Source organism: Pipistrellus hanaki (assembly GCF_964339955.1).
Source record: "Pipistrellus hanaki genome assembly, chromosome: 7".
Lineage (NCBI taxonomy): Eukaryota > Metazoa > Chordata > Mammalia > Chiroptera > Vespertilionidae > Pipistrellus > Pipistrellus hanaki.
The window spans coordinates 41187062-41201923 of record NC_140509.1 but is presented as its reverse complement, the minus strand read 5'-3'; the positions used below and the strand labels follow the sequence as shown (position 1 = coordinate 41201923).

Here is a 14862-nt window from a genome sequence, read left to right as displayed (position 1 = left end):
CTAAGTCCCCGGTGTCCCCTCACTAAATCCAACTTTTTCCAATTTTTTATTCCTGCTGCTACTGCCTTAGTTCAACCTCTTTGCATCTTTCACCAGGACTACTGGATTAATCTTCCAACTGTTCTTTTTGTCTCACTGAATCTTTTGGTTGCAAGTGACAGAGAACTCAACTAAATATGCACTTATAACTTAGAAGTCAGAAGGTCCAGGAACAGCTCAATCCATGCTCTCCTTATACTCAATCCTTATACTCTACTTTTCTCTGTGTGGTTTCATCCTAGGTAGGCTCTTCCAATGTGGATCATGCTGAAAACTCGTTTCAGGTCTGTTCTTCCAACAATTTCAGTTGAAAGAGACAGCCTCTTTCTTAGTGACTGCAGCATCGCTCCAGACTCAGTTCCTCTTGGCCTTCCCCATGTCATATGCTCAACTGAGCTTGGAAGGGAGTCAACTCATCCTACACAAGCCCTATCAAATGGGCACACGGAGCAGTGTTTTCTAGAACAAAAGAAAGAAGGTGTTCTTGGTAGTAAATATCCATTAAAACTCTCTCTAACCCAAGCTCTACTCAGGTACCAGAGGGATCCTTTTCTGCCTATTGAATCACATCCTTCCTCAGATAAAATCTTGCCACCATTTCCCATTGCCTACATGATACAGATTAGAATAACATGAGTGGCGCTGTAAATTCTGACCTCTGCCTACTTCTCATCTTCTGCTTCTCCCCTCACCTGGCTCCCCAATCTGTCTTGGCTCCTGTCACTGAGATTCTCTAAACACCTTACAGTTTTATGTGCTTTAAATTTGCTCAGAAAACACACCCCATTTCTCAACCTACAATAAACCTATTTATTAACTCCCCTTTGCTAACCCCTTTCCCATCCTGCCTTTGCATCCCCACGGAACCTGCACCTGTCACCAGGCCTGTCCTGGCTGCTCTGTCTTCCCCTCTAAACTGTCAGCTCTGTAAGATCAGACAGACATTTATCTGTGTATCCCAAATACCTACAAAGGTGTATGTCTCATGGTTGGTACCATTACATATGTATTGAATGTTTTAGTTAATAAAATATAATAAAAACAAAATGTTTATCATTAACAAAGTCAAACATACAAATGTAGATTTATTGATAGTTGACAAATTAAAATGCATTGAGAAAAAGAAGTAAAAGAATGTTCTTATTGCCAGGGGTCAAGGGGCAATAACTACTGGTACTTTGAGTGGCACATTTTATTGTAGTATATCTAGCAGGGCCCTATGTTAATTCATTAAATGATCATGGGGGGTGTGGGAGTTGGAAACGTAATTTGGTTAAGCCCGTACTTAAGATCTATTTTTATGTAATTATGGTGGTCTGAAAAAAGTAAACTTGAGCTGGTGAGTAGATTGCAGAGGATGTAAGATTAGTGAAACTATTGGCATTGATTGTTTTGTCTTCTAAACCTAAAATCTTCCCAGAGTGTGCTATTCAGATGGAGACAGCCACCAAGCACTCAAGCTAATGGCCAAGGTCATTTTCCAGCAAGGCAGCGATGCAGCTGTGTCCAGTGCCCTAGGCAGGACTTGAAAGAACTTTGTCTCTCCATTGCCACTGTGTGTGGGGGGTGGGGGTGGGGCGGGAGGGTAGAGGGAGCACCACAGGTCTGCTTTGAACAATGTTCCAAAGAAAGCTCCCCTAGCACAGTGAATAATAAACAATTCTCTTTCCCCTTGAGGTTCAATTCAAAGAACATTTTTTATTAGGACTACTTTTTTTTTTTAAAGAATTTAGAGAGAGCAAAATTTGGGTTTTGTCAGAACAATAAAAGCTCAAGATTATGGGGATCATGGCAGTATTTATATATAATTTTGTCCCGAATTGACTATCTCTAGAGTTCTGATTCTTCTGAAAAGTGTCAATCATCATTTCACTGCACTGAGCCGTCATCTGAGCTGAGAAGGGAACTCAGGCTGCTTAACTTCTCAGGCAGAACTCCATCTATTAGAACAGTGTGCCTCTCAATTGTGTCTTAAATTAGGCACGCAAATGAATGCTCTCACACTCACTCTGCCTACCGAGTTTCTGCAGAGGAACTGATCAGTGCTCCATGATACAGTTGGGAGAATTTCCTCAGCTCTACAGTCCAACTCCTACAGACTCCGGGGGTGGGAGAAGCTCAGATGGAACAGCTTACGTCTCCTTGAATCTTCCAAGAGCTACGCAGTCCCCCCACCCCTACCCCCATCATTAGTCAGACACGAAACAAAGGAAATCCTTCTAGTCCTAGGCCAAATTCATTAGGGAAGCTTCATGTTTAATGCGAGAAACTGTCAGGCCAGCAAGTGGGGAAGAGATGCTACAAGTGTGGGAAGGAATATGCTTGGACCTAACCGCACGCTGCCCTTTGTCATCCCTGGAATTCTAAATGGGGTCCTGCTTCGTTCCCCAGGCCTTTTTCCCAACTGCATCCATCCGGGGAGTGCAGAGAGGGGTTTAACGAATTAAGCAAATTGCTTGGCATCGCTCTGACCTGAGAGCCGATGGGAGCTCGGGGGCAAAGTGCCCTTTCTTTTTAATGGGCACTACCTTACATGTTCTTACGTGGTCACTTGAAGCTCTACTGCTTATGCGGTTGGGGGAGGGAAGAGAAAAAAAACCACCCCACCGCCAACCCAAAAGGAGAATATAAATAAATATCATTTGGAATCTTGCATAATATCAGCCAATGGCAACAGCAGGTTTTTGACAGGCCTGCGAACTTCCCCAAAACAACATCCTGGCAGCCTGGCTGTGATTCAGGCATGAGTCACTGTGGCAAGATGGACCTCTGCCAGCCGCTTCCCCACCCCGAACGACTCCCCCCCGCCCAGGCCCTCACCGGGCCATCAGCACTTAGCATCCAGGCTGGACTGCCTCGTCATTAGTAGCAGCGGACCCCTCCAGGTAACAGCACCAGGAAACCTTTGCTTCCGGCACCAGGAATAAACCCACAATGAGGAAAGAAAGGTGCCTCTTCATCACAATATGAGCTTGGGCAGAAGGGGGTCGGTGCCGTTTTTTCACTGCCGGCACAATTAGTGTGGACTGAAGAGGCGCTCCTGCCCACCCCCTGGAGTCCTGTTATAATGAGGCCTGGACCCGCAATCACCTTTTTTGTCATCCAAACAAGGGATGGAGCTGCTGAACTGGGAGGGGAGGTCACAGGAATGAGCAGAACCCCTGATGCTGTGGAAATAATTTCCTACTGTTATTAGGAGGCTCCTACCCAAATGCTTTTCTCAGAGACGGCCTTCCACTTGGAAAGGAGGTCTGAGCCTCAGAGGGCAGTGCAGGTGCAGCAACGATCGCCAGCCCCCTACCCCACCCCAGACACCCCTGCCACCTTGCTGAATTAGCACGCTGGCCTCCTTCTAAATGCCCAGGGCACCCTCTGAGCTGGGAAAGCTCAGCACAGTCGCACAGTCATGATTCTGCAGACGTTAACCTGGAGTAGAGCTACCCACACACGGAATTTCCCCCAAGGAAATAGGGAGCCAGGAGTGAGACACAATGGGCAGCAAACAATGTTATTCTTTGCCGGTTCTCCCCCCCCCCCCATCACTCCATTGTGCTGGGACTGAGGAGTGATTTATAAAGCTGGAATCAGGGCGACTTCTCTTTTCTGAAGGGCAAGTTCTTCCCACCTTGGCCGTGACGTTTTCACCAGCTGATGAACTGGGCTACTCACGGTGATTTTGTTAAGTTATTCCTCCACTGCCGAAAAACACAAAGCAACTTTTGAAATTCGCATGTCCATTTGAGAATCTAGAGGAATGATTTCGTTTGTACAAGTCCTGACTTTGTGCCTTGGATTCTTTGGTGATGGTTTATACCTGCTTTTTTTTTTTTTTGGTTCATCCTCATCAGGGAGAAAACCCCAAACCTGATTAGCTGGCAAATTTCTTTAAAGGGAGCATTCAAGCCACTCTTAGAAAATGGAGTTTCAATACAGAGAGGATATTTTGGACATGGGATTTCTGCACATTCCTAATTTTTCTTTTTTTAACAGCTCTTCTTGGTTTGTACCTCAAATGTCACTTGTCTTGTAGGAACACGTGTGATAAAGAAGTGACTCAGGGGTTGAAAATGTCCTCAAAGACGTGGCGATCTTGCCCTCACAGGGAGACCAAGCCAGAGCCTCGGGATGATGCTGGGAGAGTGATGAGGGCTGTCAGTGGGCTGGCACTTGGGAAGCCACTTCCCTGAACGGTGTGCCCACGTCTCCTGCGCCAGCCAGAGGGTGGGCGCGAATGGGCTTTCTCACAAATGCTGGCCCTCGTTTTTTTCTTTCTTTTTTTTGGGAAAATTTAGCCTGTGCTGTTTACTCTAGTTTTAGACATGGTAATTTAAAAACCGCACTTGGCATCTGCAGTATCTCTTCTCTTCCTTATCCGAACTCTAACATACCTGCGGCCATGGGGGAGTTGACCTTGTTCGTCAATGGGTTGAGATGGCAAAAAGCAGAGCGATGGCAGGGAGGCCCGGCCAGCAAAGCCCTCACAGGGTCATTACCATGTAGGTGCTTTATTTACAACCTGATTATGGCTTCCCGCCCCCAGTCTTTGCAGCTGCCTCCTCTCCCCCTGCTCTTGATGGCTGCAGGTTTCTGCTTATCACCCACTTCCACGCCGGCTTTGTGCACCTCTCTGTGAGGCCTCGCTGAGTGGTTTCCGCGGCGTGCGTGGCATTGTCAGCGACGAGTGGATAAGCTGCCTCGCCTGTTTCAGTCACTCTGGGCCTCCTTTGTCTTCTTTCTCCTCTGATGGTCTAATTTCCCCGCGCCTTCTGACCGAGGCCTCTTTTCAAACAGGCAGCCGATATGGGTGCGCTATTGTTCCAGGCGGCTGCCAGATTATTATTTTTTAAATGTATTCACCGCATGGATTTATCATGTAAACTCCTATTGAAAACTATTGCCCCCTGAGAAGGATTGGAGCATGTGGGTAATTTCCTGAAATTCTCAAGTGTATGTATTTTGTAGTTTCTTTTTTTCCCCCCTCCTCCAAATAGATGCAGCCATGTCAGAGCAATCCATAAGCAATATTGACTGCACAAAAGCACAAAACTGCCAGTCTCGAATGTCGCTCTTCCCTGCTGCAGACCCTACTCTCTGAGGGGAAGCTCTTCGTTTTGCACAGGATGTAAAAGGGACACACTGTTTGGATTCCCAATGACAAGATCTAAGCTTCAGTGATAGCCTACCAATTTTCTTGGTGTCAGCATTGTGTCAGTTTGAGACTAAAAACTGGAAAATTATTCTACCTGTGAAACATGCACTTTTTAACCCAGCAGAGACACGCATGAATGCAATAATGCACATATATTTCTGGGCCCCAGACATGGAATGTGCTGCCTTCTACTTGATTTGATAATGTAATACAGTTTAGACCATTAATAACTAAAATTATTTGGGAACTTGGTTCATTGCCTAAAATCTGTGCAAGGCGGTGCCATTTAATGATCTTTTTCTTTTTCTTTGAGAGTTTTATCCTTTGAAGAAATAAGTCAACTTAATAACTTCTATGATCTTTGAGGGTACTTGTCACCAAAAGAAATTCTACTGGTTTAATGGGGCCTATCTTTGAATGCTTTTCACTGAACCATCGGGTTCTTCTTGATTTTCCCTCACGAGCCTTATATTTCCCAAATAGATGGACTCTGTTTCAAAAGCCATAACCACACATTGGTGTGGTTCACATCTTGCTAACGTCCTTGGGACACAGGGGGTCAAGGTTATTATCCAAAGTTCATTTTTAAAAATTACACTTGCTCTGGCCCTTCAGGAAGCTCTGCCTTAGAACCCAACCATGCATTCACATAAACACACATTCTCAAATAGCAATTGACCTCTAACAAATGCCTTGGATTTTAAGTAATTGAATGCTAATGTGGACAGCAATAAAAAAAATCTGTAGTGTAACCCCAAGAATGATTGGATTCCAGGAGTGGGGCTTTAATGAAAGGGCCCACTGAATTTAGGACAGATGCCAGTATTATGCTAGGCTGGTAGCTGAATCTTGGATCAAACACAACTTTGCAATGACTCATACATTTTACTAATTTATAAGTGCAGCCTTCCTTGAAATTCCAGTGTGAAGACTAGCATCCTGATCTGTAAAAGTGAATATGACCTTGAAGTCAATGAAAATGAGGGTATTGTTCCTTGAATAGAAAATCTCCAAGCTTATCACTTTCCCTGTTCGACCTCTAGCATTTCATTTTCTTTTTGAGTTTCACCATAAGGGACTATGTGAAGCCAAAAGCATAAATCTGACTTCTGAAGGGTTGTATAGCAATAAACAATAAAACCTCATCTGGATAGCCAAGTGAAAAAGGTTGGACAGCAGCTTTATTTAAAAACAGCAGCAGACTACCCAAGTGGGCATGTGAGATTTTGCTCTGAGGTTGGCTAGGAATGAGCTGTGTGCGATTGATAACTGGGGAAGTATTTGCATCCCTTCTGCCCACTTTAGAAGCTTATAGTTCTTATTTACTGTGTCCCATCTTTAGTCAAAACAATCCCTATTCTGTAGCCATGCCTTACAGGATTCATCTTATACGTACTGACAAAGGTGCTGAGTTCAACAGACCAAGTTTCCCTGTCTCTAACTTCTGATTTTCAGCTCTAACATATGGAAATGACATCACTATAAGTTATATAGAAAAATAGGGTACAAAACTGTCCTTTTAAAAAAGAAAATCCTAAAGATTAAAAAAATGACCAAATTGGAAAAAAATATATGAACAGATTAGTGGTCATTGCCTTTTGATGCTTTTCTCAGTTCTTTTTTAAAAAAAGTATAAACATACTTTTATAACCCTTTTCCTTTCAAACACAATATATAAGCTTGAAATATATAAAAATCAAATTAAGAAAATAGACTTACAACAGAGATTATAATCTTTTGGCTCTTCTCAAGTGCAATGAGATCATTAAAGGAAAGAAGTAAAATTTTTAAGGGACTATTAACAATTGGCATTCTCAGTTGGTGTGGATTATGGATTTCATTGAACAGAGAGAAAATCCTGTACCTTAAAGAGGCTGGGCATTGTCACTGATTCTCTCTGATAAAATAAGTGTAGGTCAGTAGATCCTAGGCAGAATCCAAACTGCATTTGTTGAAAGATGCATCTTAGTGGCCACTCTGGGGTCCTCTGGTGGACACATTGACTAATCAGGAACAGAAAGGGTACATGCTGGGAAGAAGGAAAGAGAACCAAGGGAGTGGGAAGAGCTAATGCCCCGAATTCCAACTCTGCTGCTCTTCAGCAAGTGGAAAGCTGGATGTGAGAGGTCCAAGCCTGTCCAAGCCTCACCCAGGATCTTACCCTGCCTGAGCTCTGCTCAGCACTGCAATGGGGAGGAAAAGGAGCGTTGCACATAAGGAGTCATGGTTTATAAAATTCTACGTATTAACATTTCCTCTCTTTATATGTCTCAGAGTATGTATGCATATATGTATGTAAAAGCCTCTATCACCTAATTTAATTTTTATACTGCCTGGTGAAGCAAGCATTGTTCTCCATTTTCAGTAAGGAATCTGACACTTGGGACACACCACAAACTGGTAAGAAGGCATGTGTTGTGCTAGAAACGAAGTCTCTTGACCAAGTCCAGGGCAATGTTCACTAACTCTCAGCTAAATTTATTAAGGAGCTGTTATTTTATTTTCTGATTCTGGGCTCTGGAAAACATTCTGCACTCGATTTACAAACTCCAGTGTGCTCCTTGCTGTGAATGCAGGGTGGCTGTGCTGTGTTTCACGTCTTCTCGGCCCACCTCTTTGGCCAGCTGCTTGCCTCATCTGCACTGCATACCTTCGACTTTGTGCTCTGGGGCTTTTCTGCCACATCACTCCAGAGCCAGCAGGAACCCAATTCAGTCATTCAGTACATTCTCAAGAAGGTTAACACTTAAGGGCAATACCTGGACCATTGGGTAGGCCTCATGGGTAAACATTCCCTTCTCCCATTTCTGGGGTGACAATCCTGAGACATGCTCAATATGATTTCTGAACAATCCTCAGTGAGGTTATGTATATGAGGCCAAAAAATCACATTTCAGTTATGAAATTAATATATGCTTATGCTTAATAGAAAGTATAAAAATACTCACAAATTAAAGCTCAATACTATATCCTAGATTGATTGCCCTTCTTCTTTGTTTTACTCTTCCAAGTTATCCAGTTGAACTCTAGTTAAAAAGTCTTCTTTGGGATATGTCAAAGCCCTTTATGCTGATGATGCCACTTCTTGGGATCATTATAAGATACTTTCCATCATCCTCAAAAACTTTAACATCTCCACTGTCTTCAAAATCCCCACCCCCAGGAACTTCTCACTGTATCACCAACATTTCCTGTCCATCAAACACTACTGTGTTCCTCTTTTCTACCCACAGTCTACTTGGCATCATACATTAGAGAGAAAATAGAAGTCCTTATCATCCTACTAAAGAATCGCCAATCTTACCTCTGCTCCATGCTCTTCATTCTCTTACCAAAAGTTTATCTCTCCACACTTGCTCTCAATTCCTCCTGTGCTTTGTCACCTCTCACTCACTCTTCAGCCACTTCTAGTCCTGTTTCAACCCCCATTGTTCCCTAGAATGGACTGCCTGAGCACTAACTGATTACTTTTCATTGCTGAACCTAGAGGAGGCTTTTCAATCCTCCCATCTAGAGATCTCTCTGCAATACCCGACTCACCCACCATCTCCTTCTTCTTGAGCCACTTTCTCTCTCGGCTTCTGGAAGATCACACACTCCAGGTGTCTTTCTGCCCTTACAGCCACTCATTTTCAATTCCCTAAGTTGCCCCCCTCCTCCCATCCTTTATCCTACTCAAAATGAGCTCCTCAGGCTTAGACCTGCCCTTAAGAGCAAAAAGATGCAGAAACTAGAGTTCAGAATGGACCTTCACTCGCCATGTCTGTTCTTTATCTGTGTTTTTAGTGTGTTGGCTTTATCCTTTTCTAGTGAGGATGGAGTCTCTACATTACAGGAAGCCTGGGTACTTACAACCCTAGACACATAGTCTAATAGACTTAAACTAGAGAAGTAATAAGGATTTTTTCTCTGGAGGTAAAGTTTTTAATATCTCAGAGAAGACTTCTAGTGAGTCTATCCTGAGTCATATGCCTTCACCTCAAACTGGTCCTGAGACTGGAAAAGAGTAGACATTTTGGCACTAGGAAGTAGATGCTGCAGAATCAAATATTAAAAATGTTGTAATTGGCTTTGGAACTGAATATTAGGCAGAGGCTGGGAGAATTTTAAAGTGCGTGGTAGCAAAACACCTAGATTGCCCTGAACAAAATATTGATAAAATATTAATATTAACATTAATATTAAAATGTTGAGCCCTCAACATTGGTGAGGGCTCAACATTTTATTGGAAACTGGAAGAAAGACAATTTTGTTATGCAGAGGCAGAAACTTGGCTAAATTGTGTCCTACAGTTGTATAAAAAGCAGATCCTGTAAATAATGAACTTGACTATTTAGCTAAGGAGATTTCAAAACAAGGCAGGACCTAAATGCCATCCTAAGTGTTCTAATAAAAGAGTGGTTTGGGGAGATTTGACTCACCCACAGAAGATGAGGAGGTAATGTGACCACAGAGACAGACAGCGGCGTGATGCAGACACAAACTTGGAATGTTGGCAGCCAGCAGAAGCTGGAAGAGGAAAGGAATGGATTCTCCCTGAGAACCTCCAGAGGGAGCATGGCCCTGCTGGAATCTTGATTTCTATTGTAGAAACCGTGAAGTCATGTCTAACTCCATCCCTCTCCTCTCAATTAATTTCAATTTATTTCCAGGCCCTAACGCTTCTGTCTCTGAAGTAGATCTCAAATGTGTTTACTTCTCTTCATAGTCATTGTCATCATTCTCATCCAAGCCATAACCATCTCTCATCTGGGCTTCTGCAGTAGCCTCCTAACTGCCTCGCCTGTCCTCCCCTTGCTCCATTTCATTTTTTTTATATACCAGCTAGTGTGAGCTGCTAAAAATGCAAAACCAATCATGTCACTTTCCTATTTTAAACTCTTCAATGGTTTTCAGTAGCATTTAACATAAAATTCTAATCAAAGTCTGTGAAGTCATGAAGGAACTGTAGTAGATGCTATCGGGTGCTGTCCAGAATACCCTTTAGGAATGAAGGGCTTTTCCCCCTCAGGCTGGCAGTGTGGTCAGCTGCCAACCTTCAGCTGTCAACTCCCTTTGGGGATTACCTCAACTGAAAGGAGACACCTTTTCCAAGGAGATAGTCCCCCTTTCTGGAGCAGCCTTCATCCAATAACTGATGGATAATGGGAGAGGATAATATAAAATCCCAACCTTCTCACCCCAACCTGGTCCACTCCAACTTGGCTAACGCTAAAGGAACCACAGACAAAGCATATATCTCTATTGATACTGTCTCGCAGCTCCACTTCTGCCTTATTATGCATCCTTTAATGAGTGCTGACCCTAAGAGCACTCTTTAATAAACCTCCCACTCATTAATTTTCCTCAAAGAGCCTCTTTCCTGTAAACTCAAACTGTGAATTAAATGTTGAAATCAAGAGAGTTAAGAATCCCACTGTCTTCTATACTTTATTCAAAATATGTCAGACCCACAGTGTTATGTTCAGTTTTGAGGTTCCATTTCAAGAAGGACATTGACAAAGTGAAGCATGACCAAAGAGGACAAATAGGATATAGAAGAACCCAAAATCATGGCATAGGACACATTGTTAAGAAATAGAGCTAATTAGCCAGTAGTACTAACTTAAAGAAACATGATCATTATCTTTGGATTTTTGTAAAGCTGCCTAATGGAAGAAAATTTCACCTCCTGTTGCTCCAGGGACTAGAATTAGTAGCACTGGGTAAAAAATCTTGGGACACAAGTTTAGGCTAAAGGTAAGGAAGAAGTTTCTAGTAGCAATGTAATGGCTTCCATGTGAAATAGAGATCAGACTTACTAGACTTGTGTGACTACATCTTGAGGATAAAATAGCAAAGCTCTCTGAGCTTGGAGACAGTGTTGACCAGATGACTAAGTTCTCCATGACAAGATTCCACGACTGTCTGCTCTAAGACAGGGTTGTATGAAGTTCCTGAGGAAGTTGATAGCTGTAATCTGACAAATGGACTCCATGACCAAGTAAATTTTGGAAAACGTTTAATAATGTTAGGCATGTGTTTTTGTTTTGTTCTGTTTTAAGAGTTTTAATCTGTCAAAAATGCACTGTGAGTGTCCATAGGGGCCACCCGGGACTCATTAGAGCTAAGAATGCTTTTTGACTCAATGGCTAGTTCAAACAACAGGTTGAACTTACCTGGAAAATCTTTGCTTTAGAATAGTATGTTCTTCTGAGTCTCTAGTGAGGGGAGGGTAATTCTTAACCCAGGATAATGGATATATAGATTACTGAGTACTAATAATTAAGTTTCTTACTTGGGTGAGTACTGGCTAAAAAGTAATACATTTCTTCCTCCTTTGCAGTGAAGGAGTATTTTTTACACTGTACTTTCAGCATATAAACATGCCTGCTAACCTCATCCTTGGCAACAGTAGGATGGATAATAGATAAAAATCTAGAGCATTATCATTTTTTTTTTGCCTGTATTCTTTATTAAGTGCCACCGTAACCCCTTTTCAAGTTTACTACCTATTTATATTTTGAGATATCCCTATGTCCTTGAATAAAGAATCCTTCCAAATACGTTACAGATAAAATACACAATAATGGGGCACATTTGACTATTTCAGTCAAAATTTAGATCTTCGCAGACATAAAATCCCAGCAAATGTTACCAATTTTACAGAACCAGGCTCATTTCTATCTTGTTGTACTATACAGACCCTGTAGTCAGTAGCAATTATCCAGCTGCCTAATCAACACCCATAATTAAATTTTTCGTGTTTGCTCCCTTTATTCAGCATTTCTGGTGACAATGTACCCACTCTTAGAAGAAAGAAAGTACTACTGCAGCCAGGCTGTTACTTATGCCTGCTTAATAATTCTGTGAACTCTTTAAAAAAAATATCTATTCTAACAGTCGGCTGGAGGCTTTTTAGTGGAGTGTGAAGTGCTCAAAAAGTTCAACCACAAAGTGTCAGGTTAGTCCTCTGACAATGAAGGATGTGCAGCTGTTTTCACTGTCCCCAGGTCACGGTGCTTTTTGACTGATGGGGAAACAGTTACTCATAGTTTTAAATAAATTGAGGAGGCAAGAGAAGATGGGGGAGAATCACAGGATTAAGTAATTTTTTTATTTAATTTTTTTTTCCGAAATCTTTTCAGCTAGTATCGCCAGCAAAAATTTATGGAGTAACCACCACTTTAAAAGAAACTCTGGGCAACAGAATTACTTTTAATAATTGTTTGCTATGGAGACATTTTCTAAGGGGAAACAAGGTAGTGATTTAAAGTTAGCGGGTACCTAATTAAAGACAACTGGACTATTCAAATTAACATCTCAAAATCCTCCTAAAATTTTAAGGAGGCAAATCAAATGATGGCAAATTAAGTATTTAATTAATTCATATTGGAGTTCATAAATTATCTCTAAGGCATATGGATGATCTAAGACTGTTGTGCAAGCAAGTCGGTTTTGACCATTTTAAATGCTGCCCATCTACTGGGGCTCCTTTTTGGTCAAGAATAAACCCCACCCCCAACACACACACACACACACCCATCCACGCACACACACTTATAACACTGCAACCGAACACCAGGGATCGTGTTCCTATGGAAACGACAGCCCATTTTACTGCAGTCATCTTTACACAAAATCAGTTTTAGAAATCCACTGTGATGAAAAGGGATATCTGTTCGCACTTGTCAAATTAAGCTTCCTAAGCCACATGCGATAGCATACCCTTGCTATTGGCTGGAGCTATATTGGGTCAAGTTTCATGGCGATTTTTATGGTTTGAGTAATCAATATTGCATCTTCCATGAACCACAGTCCTCAAACACAGAGGGTGACAGACACAGTCACCTTACATCACTGTGTGCCTGACTGCCATCTGCAGGCTGGAGAAACAGTCTGGGTGTGGCCAGAAGCACCTCCAGTGCCATGGGGAGGAGTGGGGGACCCTCAGGTAACCTTGCTCTTTTGTGTGCCCGAGTACCTTTCCTGCCTCCCTGTGTTCCATAGAGAGATTCCACTTTTCCTCCAAAGCAGTATACAATGTCAGGGAGCAAGAAGTCTGGAGATGTGGAGGGCACTCCTGTATTTAGTGGAATAGCCAGGGGCTTGCCAGTGATCCCTGGTGTGGCTATTGATTGTGCTTTGTGACCAGCGGGAGTTACTTAACCTCCCTGGGTCTCGGTTTCTTTATCTGTAAAATGAGGATTTGGGCTAGCTGACCCGTCCAGTCTGATTTGCTTAAATCTCCTGTGACATTGTGTTTCATGGAAGCAGGTGACTTAAACAAGTGAGACTTTACCTCTCCAGGTGTGAATAGGAAGGAGAAGGAAAAAAAAAAAAAAAAAAAACTACCTCAATTTTTGCAAAACCAAAAGTAAACTTCAAAATATACAAATGTATCTACATATAACTTGTTATTTGTTGTTGTTATTAAAGGAAAATGGAACCGTTAGTCAAATGAGACAACGCTACGAGCTTTTGCTTTATGTCAGGGACTTGGGCTGGATGGATGTGGATGGTGGTCCTGCCTCCGTGGCCTTGGTCTCCGGTGGAGAACACGTGTGGTGAGTTTGCAATAGGAAAACAGCAGGGCAGAAAGGGCTGGATGGGGCCAGACATTCCACCGGAGAGTCCCTGTGTGAAGGTCAGAGTTCTCTCTCATCCAATCTGGGAAACTACGGGAAGCAGGAAGAAAAGGTTACCTTTTAGGTAGTGCTCCTGTGTTTCTAATGACTCTCTAAATGGCTTTGGATGTTTTGAAATCCTTCTCCCTTCAAAAGCAGAGTCATTCTTTCTCCCCAGATGCCACTGTGCTTCCTGACATATTAAGAGTTATAGATATTTTCCTCATGATCTCAGGCTTTTACTGCCTCTGTTAATCAGTCAGCCTCCCCTCGTTGCCCTTGCTGCATGGCGTTGGCAGAGCAGAATTACAGTATCTCAGTGGCTACTCCAGCATTTGCTTTATGATGACAGAAGCCACATTTTTTTTTCAACTAACATTTAGGAAAATATGATGAGACAAGTATGAATGTATTCATGGGGAGAGTAGGACGGAATATTAGAAGTTATGGCTGTCCCCGAATACCCCTGGTACACCAGAGCAATCTGGCAGCTTGCCATTCTTTGTCTGGTGAGAGGACCATGGCTCTTACATTAAACGACCTGACTTCTTTAAGTATTGACTCAGTTTTTTAGACAGCCAGACTTTGAGTCTCTTCCTTGCCTTTTGATGTATGCAGGATACGTTTTGGAACCTGGAGCCGAAGGATTCCCAAGGCTTTCCGTTCCCTCACACACCAAGAAAAAGACCGCACTTTCAAGAAATGCAGGATCATTGCCTCTCACGTTTTGCAGTGCCCACCACCCATGCTTTCTTCGCCTGACTCACCTTTGAGGGCAGGAAATGTCTATTTCATTCACGGCTGCATCCACAGCATCTAGAGCTATACTTGGTACATAGAAGGTGCTCAGCAAACATTTGTGGAATGAATGAATGAATGCCATTATTTGATCAAAGACTGAAGTATGCCAAATTCCTTTAAAAAGTGTATGGTAGTATTAGAAATGAGGACATTTCGCAGAAGAAATGTATGATAGGATAACGAAAACTCCTATACCCTTCTCATGTAGTTTTACTTTTGGAGGAAGCCCTCTTTGTGTGTTTAGCAGTATTTCTTCCTGAATGACAG

General features: G+C 42.5%; 1 long non-coding RNA gene across 1 annotated transcript in view; it reads left to right on the top strand.

The window, feature by feature from the left end:
* The window catches only part of LOC311625196, a 29238-nt gene extending 14737 nt beyond the window's left edge, over positions 1-14501 (top strand). Inside the window, exons 2-3 of the long non-coding RNA XR_014795452.1 lie at positions 13607-13734; positions 14413-14501. This is a non-coding gene — a long non-coding RNA (uncharacterized lncRNA). The remainder of the gene's footprint in view (positions 1-13606; positions 13735-14412) is intronic.
* The last annotated feature ends 361 nt before the right edge of the window (positions 14502-14862 follow it).